Genomic DNA, 20395 nt, shown 5'->3' on the forward strand with positions numbered 1-20395 from the left:
CCATCAGGAAGATACTTGGAAAGGTCTGCTTCCTTGAACCAATTGTGTTTTCCTGCCTGGTTTGCTTGCTCTTTTGGGTACTCCAAAAGGGAATTCTGATGAGGTGCCTTTAACTTTTGAAGACGGGAATGAACGTGGGTGAAAGTTTTATACATGTTTAAGTGGATAAGTAGATAGCATTTAAAACAAAACAAAACAAAACAAGAAACATAAACCAAACCTCCGGCTTCAGGCTTGTCTCTACTATTTCCTGCTTAGAACGGCTGGTCTGCACTGCCCCTTCCTCCGACATTTCTGCTCCTGTTTGGGAGCAGCTGAACTGCTGAACCGGTTGCCTGTACTGAAGTGAGCTGGGATCCGTTTCATTTGCTCTTGGCGTTGCAGGCTGTGATCTGTAAAGAATCAGCAGCAGCCAAACTGCTCCTCTGGCACGTGTCAGGTGAGCAGTCTGGAGCAGGGATTTACCTCCAAATTTGTGAATCGGAGCATGCAGTAAAAACCGGGATCCATTCAAGACCATACTGTAATACAGGTAATTCTTCTGGGTATGTTCACTCTTTGCTTGGGGAGCGGAGTCTGAGAGTAGAAAGCAGGTTAAGGAAACCTCATATATCTTCCACGGAGAAGGATGTGTTGCACACCTCTAAAAATAGTGGATTGCCAGAAAATAAGAAAAAAAAATAGGAGCAGCATTTCCTACGACTTGTTTGTGTAAGGTCTGGGCTGTTCTGTATCTAGAAGCAGTTTCTTATTCCCTCTGTGCATTTGCTGGTGATGAGCTCTTTTTCTACGTTGCTTGTAATTTGAGATCTCGCTATGGAGTTAGGGAGGAGTTTCTATAGAACCAGATATGGTACTGTCTTTTGTAGCATTTTTTTTAAAGCATTCGTATTGATCTGTTTGAAAATCCATCTACTTTAATAACTCTAATTCATTTCTTACAAAACTCAAAACGACTAAATTGCTGTTGTCAAGTTTAAAAACAAAAAAAAAAAGGGAAGAAAGGTAAATGGGAAAGGATCTTACTCTACATTACAGCAGTTCTTGTTTGTCCCATCTGTCTTCATCTTGCCACTGTTACAGACCTTGACTTAATGGTGGTTTACTCACTTATTTTAACTACAAACGCTGGAAAATGTTGTTTGGGACTTGGGAAAAGATGAAGTTAAAAGATTAAAAAATAGAGAAGGAAAACTGTATTTCACTTTTGCTTTTTAAGGTGTTATGGAACCTTTAAATGTCTCTTCTTAAAAGTATGACAGCTTTTATTTGTTCTCTTTCAAATCTTAGAAGTGACAAGAGTAATCCTCTGGTGGGTTTCGTTGCCAGGCTCAGTGGGGCTGGGGGGAAAGGACATAGTGAGTTCGGGGACGTATGGCAATAGATCCTGGGTATTTCTGGGAGATCCCTTCCCAAATACTTGAAATTTGAACTTGGGTATATATTTACAATATGTGGTTATGGCTTAAAAAAGCCACTACGACTTGATTTGTTGTATTGCATTATGGCATCATTTTAGTAGCTGTGATAGTTGTGTTATCTGATTTATTTTGTTTTCAGTGGAGAAAGTTTTGGATGAAAAGGACAGTGTAAATTGGGCTATTTGCTACACAAAAATGTGTGCCTGTTCTTCATGATACCTGTGGAAACAATTTCAGTCTATATGGCAATGTATGTTATACACTCTTCCACACCCATGATTTTATGTCGTCAACAGCAGGGATTTATAAGACTTTAGGGAAACTGCTTTTCTGGGAGCTGAAGGCACGGTGGGTCTATTTGTAGCTTGCTTGGGCAAATTAGTGAATATTAGTGGTGCACTGTTTATCACACCATACTGCGTAAGCCCTTTTAGTTATAGACCCATAACTCACGGGTTACACAGTGGTATCTGAGTGATTTGGAGCTCTCCTGGAGGGAGAACGGAGTGGTGTGAGGCTGCGGTAACCATATTTCGCCTTAGTGTTTTGTGCATCAGCTGTGTAGCGTTTTTAGTTATTGCTAAAATTTGTGGTAGGAAGCTGCCTGAAATGAAATGTGAGGAACTCTGTATAATAATAAAATCAATTGGACTGTTTCCCCAGTAATTCTAGAGACTGATGCATCATTAATGTTAGTAATACAGTGGCTGTCAGATCACAAACTTCTCAATAAATGTGCAGCTGGCAGGCTTTGATGGAAATTGGAGGCAAGCAGAGAATGAGATTTAGGGCTTTGATATATGGCATGTCAGCCATGCGATGAAGTTTTTATCAATTTCTGTCACTTCTGTCTCTTATGCTCACTACATATGTGGTCTTCCTTGCAGTTTCTGTTGGTGGCTGAAATGATAACTGCACCTTTTTAATGTTTAGTAATGGAAATAGTGGTTAAAAGCCAACTTCAGTTTTAAATATGTTGCTTTGTTACACGGTGGTATCACATCAGAAATGTAATGCTATAATCAGCTACTACACAGCGAGCGATTCATTTGTAATAATACTTCTGATGGAAATTGAAAGCAGAACTAGTCGTCAAGGAGCCTGTGCTAAAACCAGAGCGAGGCCATGGTTTAGTATTCCAATTAACAACCTGTACTGGGGAGGCATCAGGAGAACCAGTTGAGTGGCTTTTCCGGTCCTCCCAAATGTGTTTTTTCATGTTTGTGTTTTAAACTGCTTAGTAAATCAGGATTTCTCTGTATCTTTAGACTAAATCATTTGAAAGACTTCCTAGTCTTAGAGCAGCTGCTTGAAAAAATCAAGCGGGTATGTTGCAAATCCCTGTCAACGCTGGTTTAGGTCACAATTACATAAACAGCTGGAAAGTGGCACAAATATCTGCAGCATAAAGGAAAGATAAACATGCTAGTTTGCTAAGAGTAAACACTGATAAGGAAGTTTGAATTCGAACACCCTCAGCTGCTGCGTTGTGAGGAACACAAGCTTTTGTCGTGGGCTGCACTGATTTACGCTTTCCTTCAGTTGATGTTTGAGCCCTGATCTTCACACTCCCGTAACAAAATCAGGTTTGCAGAAACACAAATGAAATACTTGTGCATAATAGGGATGAATTTGTGACTTTGCATCGCAGTAGCAATAGATTTGGGTGGCTCCGGGCCAAAGCTGGCCTAAATTTTTTCCCAGTTGTAACTCCTTGCAAGCTGGGTATGGCAAGTGTGCAAGTGCACTTTGAGCTGTGCTGTTGCAGGGGAGGACGTGCCCCTGCTGCACAGAGCTGCTGTTAATTCCTGCTCTTTAAAAGCTTTGACGAAAATGTTTTTTTTTTTTTTTTTTTCTCGTTTAGATTTTGACAAAATCTTACCTCTAAATGGAGGGTAAAATGAAAATTTGGAGGTATAGGTCCTTGGAAGCTGCTCCACACATTCTGAAGCGTCTGTGAAAAAGGGCATATTCCTGCACCATTTCTGAGAGATCCCTCGAGTAGCAGAGGCTCCTGAGAACTTCTCCTAAAGTAAATTGAGGGGTAAGATTCTTTACAACAAACAAACAAACAAAAAAACCAACCCGCCTCTCAGGAGAAGTTTTGAGTAACTCCAAAAACGTAGAGAAATAAAACGATCCTCAAAAAATCAATAAAATGAACATGCAGATATTTTATATACGAACTTCAAAGCGTAATCACTTCTCCTTCTCCCTACCCCCACACCAGGGAGGAGGTAGCTGGTAAGTCTCATGCCTGAAATCCCATGGAAATTATTAGTAATATAACACTGCATAAAATGTATTACAGGAGTTTAGTTAAAAGAAATACCCTTTAAAAAATTGATAGACTGATTCTCTGTGGGCAGATTCCAGACTTAAAGAGGACTTTTTTTGAGCATAACCCAGCTTTTTTCGGTAGTTTGTAGCTTGATAATGCCATACTCACACTCCTGGGTTTGCTGTCATTACAGCTGCAATGGTTCTTTTGAGCTGTGATGAACTGGCAGAAGTTTGGAGAAAAGTCTTTGGCCCGTTTTGCCCCTCTGGGATTGCTTGTGCCCTGTCCAAAAGCAGTTTTTAGTTGTGAACACCTGCAGAGGAGGCAAGGTAATAAGCGTGCTGATTCACTGGTGCCCAATATAGCCTAGTGGTGTTGCTGTGTGAATACCGGTGGTGAATACCTAGGACTGTTTGGGCATGCCAGCAGTTTTAGGGAGGGTGAACAGAAGTTTTTTTCCTGAGCATTGACAGGAATTGCTGCATCTCTAAGCTGTGGATCAAATGCCTCATATAATCTTATAAGTCATCTGTCCCGGTAATTTGCAGTGCACATCAACACCTAGCGTCCCACAACAGCATAGAATGAAGGGTTGTGGTTCATGTGCAAAAAAAATAAGGGGGGGGGGGGGCTGCACATATCCAAGAGACATTTTTTCAGCTTTATAAAAAGCAGTAATATTTGAATAGTAAAATCATTTCTTCCCCAGATGATAGGCCAAATGCACAAGAATCAAAGCAAAAGATTTTGGTTTTTATCCCTTCTGCAGCTTGAAAAGAGTTACACACAAAGTAAAGGACACTGGAAACAGTATTTCTCAGGAAGATTTTAATTCCAGTTCTAACTAGTGTACTTGGTGTATTTTTAACTCCTCCTGTGGTCTTAAACCTATCTGCTCACCTCTCGTCTGTTCCCGCTTTCCTCAGAGCCCTGGAATTGGCAGCTGCGTTTAGGAAGAAAGCTGTAATGCAAGTCCAAACTTTTCTTGTGAATATGTGCATGTGATGATTTGCTAGCTGTACTGTAAACATACTCGATGGTTTAAATGTAGGTGCCGACCCCCATTCAACTCACTGATAATTATCTTTTTCTTTAACCCAGAACAATTGGACATACTTATGATATTATCTACATATTTGACTTTCTTAAAATGACTTTGTCAGAAACTTTTTAGTATGATATGGTTTTACTTTTTTCCTCTTTCTTGCTCTACCTTTCAGTTTCTTTCTATATTTCATCCCCTGCAGAGAGTCTGTGTTTGAGACCTTGTTCCTGTGAGTTTGGTTAAAGCTCTGTAAGTACACTTGGTGTATTCTAATGTGAGCGGAATTGCCTAAATAGATTTCATTCTGCATTAGCCCTTTAGAAGAGCTGATCTGAACTTGTGTGTAAGAGTTTCCAGAAATGAGATTTGGATTTTTAGTTGGATTTGATTCATATTTGTTTCATTTTTGTAAAGCTTATCTTTCCTTTTATGGGTTAAACAGTTGTGTTTGTGTATGGGTAGACAGTATTCGTTTTAGTTTTCTTTCAAAAGCAGGGCTCTATCTGGCACATAGTCTCACAGGCAGATGAAATGATGAGGAATATATGGTGATGTCAAGAAGAATAGATGATAAAATTATTAAATTATGTTGCATTGTCTAATCTGATCACACAGCTTTCCTGTTACAAGTGACAAACTAATATGCCATCAAACTTGACAGCTCTCTTAGTTTATTGTAGAAATTTGACACAAACTGTCGTTCATGTGCTCTAGAAGTGATGTGTTTCAGATAACAGGAAATACATTCCTGTGGCACCTTATAAAACTGCTCAGTTGGCTGAGTGTTACATGAAAGGAAGCTTGGAGTCCAGTTCATAATAAAAAATCTGGGTTAGACTGAATACGTGCTCTGGTCCTCTGGCTTTCCTTGCATAGGGGTTGGTGGAATCATTATTTCAGAATTAATGATTTGGTTAGAAGAGACTCTGAAAGTACATCTGGCGTTGTTCCTGAAAATAGTGTGGTGGTGCCAAGCCTTGTGGTGGCTTTGTAATGGGGCTGATGAACACGTGGCCGTTAGCTGGCTGCCACTGGTCACATCTTGGAAATCAACTTCTCTCCAGAGGCTAAGTGGTTTGCCATTACGCTGACCCACTGCTCCACTGAGATAATACCAATCAGCTGAGAACATCCTGACTTCATAAAATGCATCCAAGGCAAATTGCTCAGACTAGAGTGAACTTGAAGCTGCTTTTTTTGTGCAGTTTCTGATGATGGAAGATAGGACTATATGTTACATATACACACAGAATTTTGCATCTCATTGGCTGTCTTGACACGATGGTCTGTCTGTTGTGGCTGTCTCACTGGTGGAGAATGCACTCAGACCAGACTTGTTCCGATAAAACATTTATTCCACGCGCTGGTAATCTGCCTGCACCATTCTGTAAAAGGCAAATCATTGTAAGCCAGGTAGAAGAATAAAGAGGGTCTGTGTTCTGTTTTACTCTGGGCAGTTCTCAAGTGCAGTTCTAAGAAAAACTGATAGCGAGCAGTTTTGTATTGATAAGGGGTTTCTCTCCCTTTCTAAGGTTAAACGCCAATCTGTACACAGAATTCCAAAAGGACTAGAGGTTATCTTCCCAAATTCTCCTTTGGGAAGATGGCTTCTCTCCCTTGGATGAACTTAACTGCTTTATTTCCATCTGTTTGCTCTCTGGTGCATTGTCAGAAGATGATCTGATATTTAAAATTTCTTGCCTCTATACTATTCTGCTCATATTAAAATCTTGCCAAAAGTGCTGATCCAGATTAGCAAGAACACGATATATCCATGAAGTATCAGGCATGATAAAAATTAGTTTTAACACATAGGATCAGGGCCATTAAGATTGCAAACTAATTAGAGACCGAATTAGCCTTGAATTACGACCGATTTTCATATCTTCTTGAGATGGAAAGACAAATATGTAGTAATAACCAAAGAGACGGCTTTTAAAACTTTTAAAATTCTCCAAGAAGGAGAAGAGCTGGAGTAAGATGAGGTTGCCTTTGTCTTGTTTTCCTCTTCAAAATATATCATCTATCCAGTGTTCTTGGAATTTAGCCTTAGTTTTCTCTGGGTGTTTCAGGGAAGAGAGACACTGCTAAATGATCATTCTTGACAAGGTGATGATAACACTTAGGTATCTAAGTTGTTTTATGGAGCTTCCTGGCACCCCACAATTACGCTGTTGCCTTCCAGCCACTGCACACTCGTGTACACTGTATTTTAAGACTTTTTTTTCTGAGGAGTGCATTAAGAGTGTTTTAGTTACAGGCATCAGAAGATGTGTTAGGTGAAAGTTTAGAATTTTTTCTTTAAGGTTTACTGTTGTATTAAACCATTACAACTTATCTAAGTTCTCCTAAAACTCTTTAAAACCTCTGGATGGGTTGATGCGATTTCTTTCCTGTGGAAGAAGCATCTCTCAGATTGCAGCCTTCACGTTGGGTCAGAAGAGTTAAGTGCGTATCGTTGCCTTTGATCCATTTGCCTGGAGATAAATCCTCAGTATTGGATGGTCTGTGTTGGGGTGTGTGCTTTTCTTCAAAAAACGTTTTAACCTTCAATCAGTAGGGGCAATCAATGAATGTCCGTAGGCAACCTATAGAAGACAGGACAGTGTCTTTGTTACTCTAAAAACTAAGTTTTTAGAACAGCTAGAGTGCATTTGAGTCTGTATGTGTAACAACCAATTCTGTCATTTTTGAGTCAATTTTTAAGGCTGTTTGAGCTCAAGTTGAGTCAAGCACATGCTAATTTTGTCCTTATTCAGAAAAGTGCTTACATTGACCATATGCTTAAATATCATCAGCTGCTGAATTAAACTCAAATCCCTCAGGTGTTCTTCTGGTTTGCTTTTATTGCAGCCTCTGTACCTCCTAACAGGAGGTTGGTTTAGGATTGTCTTCGGTGGCATAATAATTTTATGAGGAGAGCAGAAACCTGTAAGTATATCATACAGTAGCATTTTGAGCTTTAGGGAAGACAGGGAACTTGGTCTGTAGCTCTCTTCTTCGTGTAGTGACTTAATTACTGGCGAAAACATCTGATGACTGTACAGTTTAATAGTGAAGTTTTAAAGAGCACCATAAAGATCTGTTCCTTCTTTCTAAAGGTATCACTTGCTGTAGTCTTTCTCAAATACTTATGCAACTATTTTTTGGAAGATCCAAAGGTTTAAACTGTAGTTGAAAGCCCTTTCTGAATTTGTTGCACTTTTAAAAAACCTATCATGTAAATGCTTTGTTTTCCTCAGATCTGTGCAAATTCTACATGTTAGTAATAAATTACTTCTTTTATTTTTTTTTCCTTGAAACATCCATTTCCTTTGCCTTGGAGCTTAAATGTGAGAAGAGAAAGGAAACCAGAATATTAATTTCGTTAGCATAGCCAAATACAAGATTAAGGTGCAGAAAGCTAAGTGCCAACAGCTGCTGACTATGACAAGGGGTACTTGGTGAATGCCGTTTTAATGATGTTAAAGTTAGAAAATATGCTGATGAGTATCTTGAGCAAGATTAATTTATATAACTTGTTATAACTTTCAAGAGGGCTTGAGATTTATATCTAATAAATATTGATGGCTTGTAACTGAGTTTGTTGTGCAGATAAGTGCCATCTGACTATTATTGTCAAGCTTGTTTTAACCTTCAGAGATAACTTTTTAGGAGAGAAACATACTGCAAAAGCTATCTGGCAGAAAGTCAAGAGTTGGAGTCTGTTGGTCTACTTAAAAATGTTACTCATAGTGAAAGAGATTGACAGTGGCGTTTTTTTAAATATCTAACTCATTAGCTATTGTTCCACCCAGCAAAGCACTTCAGTGAATGCTTAATCCTGAAGCAGTCCCTTAACTTCAGGGAATACCACTGGCAGTAGATGCTTCTGGATTCTTTACCCAGAGTCATCTGGAATGCTGCGTAGACCTTCTGTTTAAATTAACCAGCCTGCCTTTGGAGCTCACAGCCTGTTTACCAAATGTATGTTGTGCTTTAAGCACAGAAACACATGCTGGTGCTGCCTTATCCCAAAATGCCGTAACGTAGCATTCATAGACATTTCTGGGAGAGCTCAACTCTTTTGAGAAAAATATACTGCAATATACGTTACTGCAGTACGGGTGCAAAGAGGAGTGCCATGCGAAGGGAAGCACTGCGGGCAGCACAAGGAGGCGTGTGCCTGGCCCTTCTGCAGGAGCTGTTGCAAGGCACGCTGGCTGTGTCTCCACTTCATTCCTGTACCTCTCTTCAAGAAAGACACAGTGTGAATGGAAGACTTTGTAAAATTATGACTTGACCTGCTTTCGTTAATGATAATTAATGTGTAATCATGATGAGACGTTTCATGAAGTATTTTCTGATTTGTTCATTGCAGCTTCGGATGAGCATTTCCACCACGTTAATTCCAAGTTTTTGTGGTTTTCTTAAAGCCATGAATGTCAGGGCACCTTACTTGCTCTTTAAAGGAGTGGTATAGGAAAAGAAAAATCAGGTCTCTGGAAACTATCGATCTGATGCAGCCAGCACTTACGATATGGGTTCCACTGAAGTCATTGTCAGAAATGTGATTGACTCCAGTACAGCAGGGATTTTGCTTGTGCTCTGATGTGTAAATTTAAGTGCCTGTGTAGTCAACAGTGTCAGCAGAGTTTCCTTGCAAATAAAATAAAGCTTGTTTGCGTCATCAGGTGTTAAACCATGTTTTCAATTACATATATATATATGTATATATATTTTCGTCAGGAACATTTTCTTCACTTTAAAGCAAATTGTTTCAGATTGATGGTGAAAAGCTAATAGCACTGGGAAAGGATGGTTAAGGTTCTGAGTACTTATTTATTACCGGGCTTACATTTTGAAAACTGCAAATTTGAAAAATAGTGTTTTAGGGTTGCTAGTCCTGTTATCTTCTGGCTGGTATGCTCACCTTTCTGGATTCATGGCTGTAATTTTAGGTTGCATATAGAAGCTGTGCTTTGGCTTTAGGATGCTTGCAATGTGATGCTGATAGTTATGGCCTTGCTTTTTCTTTGGCATAGGTGAGGATTTCAGGCTTGAAACAGCTTAGAATAAACAGCTGAAATGCTGATTTTCTCTTTAAGTGTGACTAAAATCTGCTTTTGTATTTTGAGCGTGAAATGGAAAGGAAGAACCTAGGAGTTGTGAATAAGAACTCAATTCCTTAAGTCTTCTCTATTTTAACCAGCCTAATGTTTCCAGTACCTGGTTAGGATCTCTTGATTACTATAATTACATAAAATAACAAAGCTCAAGTCCTTTGGGGAAACTCAAGGCAATTTCCAGTGGTGTTTGTGGATGGACTAATTATTTTAATACGTTTGGAGGAATGCCGTTTTTTTTTTTTAAACTTGAGCATCACTAAACAAAAACTTAATTGGCTGTAATTTGTTGGATAGTTAGGTGTTCAGGAAATGGACAGCAGAGCTTTGTTGGATAGAAGTTCTCTGCTTTTTATTTGCGTTTTGGGCATTCTCCCAGAGTGTTGCTGAGTTTCAGCTCTTGAAGACTTGGTCAAGGAAATAGTCTGTACGGATTCTAATTTTGAATTAAAAATAGTAATAAAAAAGAGGGAGGAGGGGGAGAGAGTCCTAAGGGCTTGAAAACAATTTTGGAGGAGTGGATCCTTCTGAGACGTATCAATGCTTACTGTCCGTTTGCACAGCTAGGGTCTTAAGTAGAGATAGCTTATGAGGCCTCAGAACCAATGGATTAATGTACACCTGTTAGCATTTGAGGTGCTGGGAGGTGAGAGGAAAAAAAGGTGCTGTTGACTTTACTGGGTTATTTCCAGTATTTTTTTTTCCTGTGTATATGAACAAAACTTGATAATTAACTTACTGCTGATAATTCCTCAAAAAAATGATCTTATAGGCTAACATTGGTGCTGGAATGAGTGAAAAGACCTGTTTTTTTCTTGTTTATTTTTTTATAAATCCAGAAGACCCACATACTGGAACACACATAGACGCAGCATCCCTGTATTCATAATGCAGCGACACCTGATATAGTACATTAAATCATTACACTTGTGTGCTTTTATCACTGCATGGGATCTTTGTCTTAGCCTTTGGACCTTGGATTTTGTGCTAGGGCCTTTAAGAAACAGCCAAAGCTAAAATACAAAAAATAACAGCAATCTGATAATGTAAATCCACTGGTGGTAACAGGAGCGAGGATGCCAGCTGGTAGTAGGGTGTCTTGTCAGCACTTTTAATCTTTTACTGAGGAAGGTCATCTAAGGAAGAAGTAAAAATGTTTTGATAAAACGAGGCTGAGGACCTGCGAGAGAGCTTTATTTTTAAAAGTCAAAGGTAGGTGTCAGCAAAACTTGTCCTGGCTCTGTTAGCTCAATTTTTAGCAGATTTGAGTGTAGAACTAGTACATGACCACACACCAGGCTGGCAATGTTGTGTCAATTTTTAGAAGAAAAAAATGGGATTTGGTTGTCTACAGTTTGACTTCCTTTTATTTATCTGAAAGTGTTTTTGTCTGAACCCTCCAAGCAAAACTGTGCCTTCATCTGCCAGAAGATTCCTGTGCCATTTAGGCAAGTCCCTACAAGTGTTTTTTGGGTGAGTTTTGGTTGAAGTTCAGGTATTTGCACTGTGTAAGCTCAAAAGGCAACTTGAGTGTGAACCCTTCCATACCTTAAACAAGAAAAAGATAAAAAACTGTAACCACAACTTGACACAGCTCCAGTCATTACCTACTGCTCATCAGCTCTAATCTGTGTGTAGCAGCTTGTTTCCTCTCCTCTCTTGAGGTTAAAGTTGCATCAAGGAGGGAATGTGTTAGCGTGTGAGATCAGAAGGCTTCCAGAGATCTGCTCGGCGGAGCTGCTGGCGTGGAAAGGCTCGCAGTTTGGGCACGGGGCAGCCAGCCCAAACGTGGGTACAGGGACTAAAATGGCTTTGTTTGGGTTCTTCTTCCTACTTTGCTGATCCATAAATTACTCTGTCTGTTCATTTGGGGAGATAAAAACTGACAGGAGAATGGGCTCTGCTGCATCAAGGCCTCTCCCTTTGCCAGCTCTGCACAGACCTGGGTCAGGAAAGCTGTGAGGAAGTGCACAGGCGGTTGTGGCCAAAGGTCCAAAGTGCAGACACGCTGTTGCTGTTAGACAACAGCAGTGGCACATGTGGAAGCAAGCACAGCCTTCACAGCACTCGTGAGCGGTGAATAGAGCTGAAAAGCTGGAGAGTGGGTCTGTCTGCTGAGAAGTGATTGGCAGGGCTTGAACATAACTCATTACAGAAGCAGCAGAAGATTGGGAAACGTTCGTTTATGCCAATTGAAATTGCTCTGGTCCCTGGAGACTTGGCAGTGTGATTCACCACTATGAAATATTCAGGTTTTAATCATCTTTGCCTAGTGCAAAAACTGTAACTTGGCTGTTTCTGCGATGTTGAGCTTTCTTCTGCATAAACAAGCCTCAATGTATATGAAAGGTACATGTCAATATATACAAAGTATAGCTGCTTCTTTAGCTTTTAAAAATGTGTGTATATACATATTTATATACATACGCGTATGTATATGTATATATACACACACACAGATATGTATATTTGTGCATGCACACTTGTATTCATTTGTCTGCAGACTTGAGGTTTGTGGAAGAAAGGACCTGTCTGCTAGGCATGGTTCCTGTGTTTTGCCCAGCAGGGCACAGAGCTGAGCAGCAGGTATGTGATCAAATGAGCCGTGGGTCATCAGAGAGGACTCTCTGGTTATATATCTTACACAGTTACCTAAATTTGTGTCTGAATTGCTCTCATGCTTTATTTGAAACACTAAGTTCAGGTCTAGTTAGCCTGCCAACCTCTGCTGGATCCGAAGGTGGATTTCTGTGAATGCTGATGTTTTCAGTTTGTGTTTGCACGACTGTTCCTCGTTGCCAGGCTTAGTGCTGCAGAATAGCCCACGCTTACAGATCCCCCTTCTCCTAGGACTGTCTTCTAGGAACCCCAAGCACCGGTTCCTTTCTGAACGTGGCTGTCCGGACAGCTTGGAGTCGGCGTGCTTCCTGTTACATAGCAGAGCTGTCCCTCGGTGACCATAGGTGAGGCTCTCTGCCACCCGATGGCTGCATGGCCCCAGTTACCCTGCATCCTTGTGGCCCTGCCACATGCTCTGTGCACCCCCCCAGCTCTGCCCTGACCTATTCAGGATGGTGTGATGCGGTGTGGTGTGCCTGCTGGCCCCACGCCTTGTGTATGGCTTCGGCTGCTTGCTGCAGCTCCGCTGAGAATTACTGAGTAGTTGCAGTGGGACTTGGAGTGACCGTGTTCTGGAGAGGAAAGCACACTTGTGTCCTTTATGCTTTTTGAGGAGTTGTAAGCAAGGGCTTGTAAAATAGCTTTCAAATGGCATTTTTAACTGGCTCTTAATGGATGCTAAAGGCCCTCTGGCCTGCTTGACCACCTGAAGGTTTCTATTTTAATGACGCTGGAGGAAGTACATGTGTGGGAGACATGGGCCTTATGAAGCAAACCAGAACTAAAATCTTTTTTAAAAACCGAACTTAAATCTTTTTGTTCCCCTCCCTTAAGAACCTAAGAGATGTGTGCTTTTAGTTTGTTTTTATGAAGGCTTTGACACTCTGCTTTCCCCACGTATACTGTCAGAGCAACACAATTCACTTCTCTTAAGAACCCCTGCGCTCACCCTGAAAGATAAGAATAAAAGGAAGAAGTAAGATTGCCATTGTTATTAATGCACAAGTTCTGTGTGTATGTGAGAGGGAGAAAGGCCTGTATTTCACTCTAAAACGAGTTACTCCTACTTCAATCCCTGTCCCCCATCTTCATGTTAAGGCCTATTTTGCACAGCTGAAGTGTGAAGTAACAAACAGATGATGTTAGACCTAAGCTGTTTATGCATATGCGTGTGTTTTTCTTAACAGGATCTCATTTAAAAGGTGGATTTTGTGTTTTGGCATTTGGGAAGAAACCTAAGGTCTGTTTTAAATCCCAGGTAAAATTGATTTTCCAAAACAGCAGTGTCCGAGGTGTCTGTGTTGGGCCATAAAGCCTCAGTCTTGCTTGCTGCAGCAGGAAGGATTCAAATGCTTTCAGATTTTTCTTACAAGGTTTTCGCTTGTTGATTAGTATTGATTGCTGAAGGAATTGGCCACTTGAGTAGATGCTGAATCAAATAATCCCCTCAGTTCTTGCCTTGCAAATCCATTGTCATGGAACGAGCTGCTGAGAAGCTTTGCATAGGTGCCACAGTCAGATGGAAAATTCTCTCACAGTCCCCTTGGTAAAAATTGCACTCTATTATTTTTTCGAGTTCTATTGACAAGTGATATTTGTGCATAAATTTTTAGAGTAATGGTTTGTAATTGCAGCTAATAGAGTAACAACAAAAGGCCACAAGTAGTAGCTTTTTGATACGTCTTAGTGATACAGACATAGGGAGATTTGGCTTTCTAAAACATACAGATGCTTTTGACGGGTGATTCTCCTCATGTCCTTGTTGAAAAACTCTCTACCACTGATTCAGTTCTCCTTATACATGTCTGGTATAAATGGAGCTCCTGTGGTTAATGCAGCTTTTAATTTTGTATTCTAAACTGGTCCCTGAGGTATTGGGGGTGAAATCATTGACTGTCCTTGTCCCACCAGCTGAAGAGCTTGGCAGCAGTATGTGGTGCATGAGAGGTATGTCAAGATGCTGCCCAGGGAAGCACAGAGCAGGTGATACCATGGAAAAAAGCCTTGGGTTTTGTTTGCAAATTTCAGAGAAATGCAGTGGGTTTATTCTGCGTTAATTGGAATTCTTAGCGTATAAACTCCGGCCGATATTTGTAAGAGATTAGTGCTGACATGTGAAAGTAGGGATGAACCAAACTGGAGATGCGGGATCAGCCATGTAAGCCTTGTTTCTGCTAATTGTCTTGTACAAAGCCCAGGGAAGTCAAGCGATTCCTACTGTGCTGCTATTTACAGACTCGGACCCTGTCTGAAAGATGGTTACCTGTTAGGCGTGGACACTTCAGGGTCTGACTGCTCTGCTGGTTGTTTCTGTCCTTGATCCTGAGTTTCCCCTTTCTCCTACTGCATTTTCTGTTACTGTTCATGAAAAATGCTCAGCTGAGCTCTTAATGAAATCCTAGCTGTGTGTTTCGTACTAGCTATAGCTGTAATAGTTGTGAAAATATTGTTTTATTTGATAATTTCAAAAGATCGGTTATTAAGTACTTCTCACTCAACTTACTCTATCTCAAATCTGTGAACTGTTCCAAATTGTTTGATTAGAGGAGAAAATTATTTACATGGGACATAGAAGCTGTGGGGAAAAACGTCTAAGCTTGGGAGAAAAATGTAGATAGTGTAAGTCATGAATTGCATCATGTTGTGGCAGGCATCCGCATAGTGCGGTTAGACTGGTAGGTGTAGGTCATACTGGTGTGTAGGAATAGCAGAGCTGTCAGTAGCGAGAGAGTTGTGCAGGAAAAGGTCCTTGTAAAGGATCCTTTGTAGGTAGTCATTTCGCCCTCTGCTTTGGTTTCTGATAAATTCCAGAGGCTGAATGTCTTTTAACTAGCCATTAGCTCTTGGATCAGGGATCAGTGTCCAGAGGAAACGTGTTGAGAGCTGTTTGTGACCCTCCAAGCTTCAGGACAAGCAAATGATCTGGAGGTGGGAAATACAGCTATGATAATAATAATACAGATACATACACATACATGCAGATTTTGACTCACTGATTCTTCCTTCTACTCTGGGAGACTAAAGTTCAAAGTGTCAGCCACTGACCACTGATCTGGAGAAGCCTATCTCAAAGAAAAAAAGGCATCAGAATTAGAGATCAGAACAAGGGAATTCCTAATCGTTTCTTCCTAAACTTTAAAGAAAACATCAGAATTAGTTAAAAAGTAGGTTATTACAAAATAATATGAAGTATCAATACAATAAGTAGATTAATACCTGTAGTGTAGAAAATGAAGAATTATGATGTTGCTAGCACTGCCTTTGAGCATGGTCAATGAACAAGTTTTAACTAATTGCTTAATGCCTTCCATTTTTGAGGTCTCTGAGCTTGCTAGACACTTGGGAAGATGAGCAAATCTGAAAATAATTGAAATTGCTTTCCTGAAACATTGCAAAAGAAGCAAGGTAGTACCTAGTGCTAACGCTCTGTTCTCTTCCTCATGTCTACTGTGCACTGGCTCTTAGGGAGGTAGATGATGGGGCACTTGAAGCAGAACTGTTTGTCTCTTGCTGATTTTGCAAATCTAGAACTAACCCACCGGTTTTAAACATCTCTTCCATATTGCAAGCGCAATGCCTTGAAATCATTGTGCTGCTGCACAAGTCTTTACTAGCAGCTGGTATTGTTGCCAAATGATCTCTGCATATTGATAATAAATTTTTTCTGTTCTGCATGTAACTTTCCCTGGGGTGGTGTGAAACTAGAACACTGAAATGATTTATGAAATGGAAACCTGCTTGAAAGGTCGTATTAGTGGTGGTTTGACAGCTGTTTGGCTTTGTTATTTTAAGCAACTTTTATCATGGTATCAGCTTACAAAAAATAATAATAAAGGGGGTAGAGGATGGGGGGATGAATGTATAGGTGCTGCCACAGAAGACCCAAACATTCAATGCAGAAAGGTCCCGTCTCAGAAATTAATAGGTGCCAAACAGTTGAGCCTCATGTTTAGATCTGTGATAACTCAGTTTAAGAATTCAATACTGTGCTAAAGATGCAGCTTTCTTCTCTGATAGTGTATCCCTTACAAACACTAATGAGAAGTTGAAAGCTTTAACTATTATTTCAGAGTTGCTTTCCATTAGACTTATCTGTAACGGTCTTGAAATTTGCATTCAGGGATCTGAGAAATTTTGTTTTGCACCCTTGCTTATGGATTCTTATGCTAGTCTTGCTTTTGGTTGGGAAGGAGAAATGCCAGGGAGGCATGGGCAGTCCTGCTGAATCTTTTAGCTAGAAATCCAAATTGTGGTGTTGAAATAAAAATTCCAGAGAACTTACTGGAAAGCTCATGTGCTTCAAGACTAGAGAAAATTCAATAGCAGTTGTATCTTCTTTAATTGTGCATTCTTGGGGGGAAGGAGTGTCTTGAGGTGTGGACTTAAGTGGTTTAAAAAAAAAAAGTGGGGTAAGTACTTTATGGGAAAAAAAGAACTTGACAAGAAGGATGCATTACAAGTAATCCCTACTTTTGGTCAAAAGAAAAAGTAATCCCATCCAATACATTATACAGAGAGGAGCCTAAAGCAAGCGCCAGAGCTCCATGGGCTGCCTGTGGATGCACCCGGGGGTGGCAGAGCGAGGGCTGTTAGCCTGGCGGCTGCCTGCTCTGCTGTGCCAGTGGCTTGGTGCAGGCGGCCCTGGAGCTGCTCAAAGTGCCTTTCAACTTCCATTCCCCGTGTCCTCACAGCTGTGCACTGCTCGTGGTCGGGAGGGTAGTGAGCATCTCGCCACAGTTCATGGCGGTTCCTGGACCGAGGCACAAGCTTGTAGCTGTTGCGTGCTGCGCAAAGAATACGAGCTGTTACTCACCCAGTTCTGTATGCAGATAAGGATTAATAGCGTACTGGGATTGATTGTGAATTACTTAGTTTGTTGATGTATCTCAAAATCAATTCACTGATGTGTAATAGCTTTGTATTGTTATTTTAAATGCTGGTATTACCTTTCTTGGGGCTCAGTGTAGTAAGATAAGAGTTGTTCCTAAAGGAAACTTTTTTTTTCCATGTAGATTTGCACTAATGATGGTTGGAAATGTCTTTATTTTGTAACAAAGTTGACTGTAAACAGGCTAGAAAATGTTTTCCAGTGACAGCAGCTTTTCCTGGCTACTTCAGTATCAACATTTGGCATTATCTAGTTGCTCGGCTCAGTGCATTCTTGAATCGTTTTCAGGAAAAAAAACTCCATAGGACTTAGATTTGGAAGCAGACAAAGATTCTTTCTGTACTTTTTTTTCATCTTTAATGTTCAGTTTTTTCTGCATGAACAAAAATGTTCTTTGAAGAGATTTGTGCCCTCATGGAGAGTGGAACACTTTGGTTACGAGTGTTTCCTGCTGGTAATTTGTGAGTGGGCTCTGGGTGTGGGCAGGGTCCCCAGAGCGTTCCTGGGCATTGTGTTGAGCTCCTGACCTGTCGGCACTGTGCTCCAGAGCTATTATTACAGCTCATTTCAATAGGCGCAAGGTCGTTTAAAACAAATTAATTTGGGTTCTGGTAGCAGTCCTGCTGCAGGGCTAAGGTTTCACGGGCCGAGTTGTCTCCAGCCAGACCTGGTGTTTCTGTGCGCTTCGCATTGATGTTTATATAGCTACGGCTCGCCTACGGTAGCTGCTTCAGAGTAGGTCAGGTAGGTCCCTGCATGCTGCAATCATATGTGGTGTTCCCTTTTTGCTGCGTTTTAAACTACTGAACTTCAATAAAATTGCGGGGGATGAAAGTTGAGAGAGCACCTTTGTAAGACAAGCTTTCAGTCTGTCCATAAAATGGACAGAAAATGGGATTTAACTTCCCCACACAGCTAGCCAGCGCATCACAGCCAGGCGAGGTGCCACCGACTGGCAACTGCCTCCGGATTCCCCATGTTGGCGTGAGTCATTCTGAGCTGATAAAAGCATTCGGTCTAGTCATAACTCGCCCCAGTAAAGATTCACAATAGCTTCAAGAGACTATCTCAGTCCCCATCACTTTCTGAGCTGAGGCTGTCAGTTTGGTGACATCTGGGTTTTTCTGCACATTATCCGTTTTACTGGATCGCTAGCGGCGGGCAGGCTTGGGGTGAGATCTTAGTCTCTGTGAAGTTGCTGGGTGTTCTACCACTGACCTCAATGCTCCTTTCTTCCCCGACACGTTATTTCAATACCATGTATTTCCATTAGAGATAACATCTGGGAGCACTGGCGGGTTGGCCCTAATGGCTGGTGGGTATGGGAGGTGATTGCTGGCATTGCTGCTGGCCCCGAAATCAGGTGGGGGGGAAGTGGTTGGGCCTCGGTCCCCAAAATTGTCGCTGCCTTGTATTGCTGCTACCTGTTTACTGCAAAAGACAGAAGCCTCCTTTCAACCCGTCTGCTTCATGTTTCAGCCTCTCTCCCGTTGCCAAGAATATTTTTACTCTGCATCCAGAGAAAATGAATTCATGCCTTCAGGATTTGTACTCTTCGCTCCGTGCTATGTGATAGCAACCCAGTGAGATACGCAAGTGGAAACTGCATTAATGATTGATAAAAGCTGAGAGCTGTTTAATTTTTTTTCCTGTTTAATGACTATCAATAATTTAATGCATTTACTGTATGTTTTTAAGAAATAACACCCGTATTAGAGGCTTGGGTTTAATGGGCTAAATGATTCAAGCCTCAAAAGATACTGATTTCCAAGGCGCAGCGTATCCCCTTTTTGCTGAGGGATAGGACAGACAAATACGTGTTGGGCTCAGCAGCTGGTGTCCTGTGTGCCCCCCGCCCACCCTGTTTTCCTCCTGTTTGCTGCACAAGGCAGGAGCCAACCTCCCTGCAGCTGGGTGAGGGTGGCTGCAGCGGCACGGAGCCCCGGGGGGACACTGCAGGCCAGGCCAGGCCATTGCTGCGCACCTGCGGCCTTGCTGCCCCTCGCCCCGCGGGGCCGGGTCCCACGCGGGCACAGCCATTTTGGTTGGCCTGTCAGCATCCGGCCACCGCGGTCGCCTGGAGAAGGGTGAGGAGCGCGGCCCCCGGAGGGAGGTGGCTTCCTCTCCTTTCTGCCTGAAAGGGGAAAACAAAAAGTGATTCCTTCCCCTGACATTTCCTGGGAAGGGAGCGGATTTTTCAAGAGAGGAGAGTCTTCCCCTGTGCTTGGGTGCACTGGGTTTGGTCCTTAAGGCTTTGCATATAAAATATCTGGTATAAAATGTTACTGTGTGTGTGTGTGTATGTGTGTTACTTGTGTGTGTACCTTTTACTGGTGGTTAAAGAGAACATTTAACTGGTTTCTTTGGTATTGGTGGCCATTGCAGTTAAAGACTGGTAAATAAAAGTCATGTGAAGGTTTGATATAAGCATGTCAACTAAACGCATGAGTAGTGATTTTGTAAACTTAGTTTTGTATCCGCGCAAATACCATTTTGTGAAGAGTTTTTTTGACACAAAGCAGGTGGAGAAATGTCTAGATGTATATTTAAGCTGCAAAGAAGTATGTAAACACCTCTAAATAAAAACATGACATTTAATATATTTGGCATTTGAATGAAAGTGACTCAAATTTAATAAAAAGTATGGTTTCAGAATTGTATTTCATATAAATAAAGAACAGTCTTCTACGTGGACAATGGTTGATGGGTAAGTCTGTTAAGTCCACTAAGGCCTTGGGCAAATCAAAGGAAAATGTGAGATCTGTTTTGATTCTTTCTTACCCTGTTTTTATCCTTTGACTATACTTCTCCGACAATATTTTGATAACTTCTTTTTCAGTTATTTGTACTAGATACTTGAGAGAGAGAGAGAGCGAGAGAGAGAGCTTCCTCTATGTGCAGATAGAGTTCTGTGGAAATAATGTTTATATTTGAAGCTTGTTCCTGCACAAATACCTCCAGTACAGGTGTTTGTGGTGGAAGTGTTTACTCTTTTCTGTGTATAAAGGCACAGGTGTGCATGTGTGCACACATACC

The 20395-nt window shown here is 41.2% G+C and overlaps 1 protein-coding gene across 16 annotated transcripts in view; it reads left to right on the forward strand.

Moving 5' to 3' along the window:
• Positions 1-20395, forward strand: part of ZMIZ1 (zinc finger MIZ-type containing 1) — a 353591-nt gene that overhangs the window by 29964 nt on the left and 303232 nt on the right. For 2 of the 16 annotated variants that reach the window (XM_080598343.1, XM_080598335.1), the window contains exon 1: positions 335-532. The exons of 13 other annotated variants lie outside the window; for them this stretch is intronic. The gene's annotated coding sequence lies outside the window, so the exon portion shown is untranslated. One more of the 16 variants, XM_080598349.1, reaches the window with a different exon arrangement.

The sequence above is a fragment of the Anser brachyrhynchus genome (genome assembly GCF_964034855.1).
Source record: "Anser brachyrhynchus genome assembly, chromosome: 6".
Classification (NCBI taxonomy): Eukaryota; Metazoa; Chordata; class Aves; order Anseriformes; family Anatidae; genus Anser; species Anser brachyrhynchus.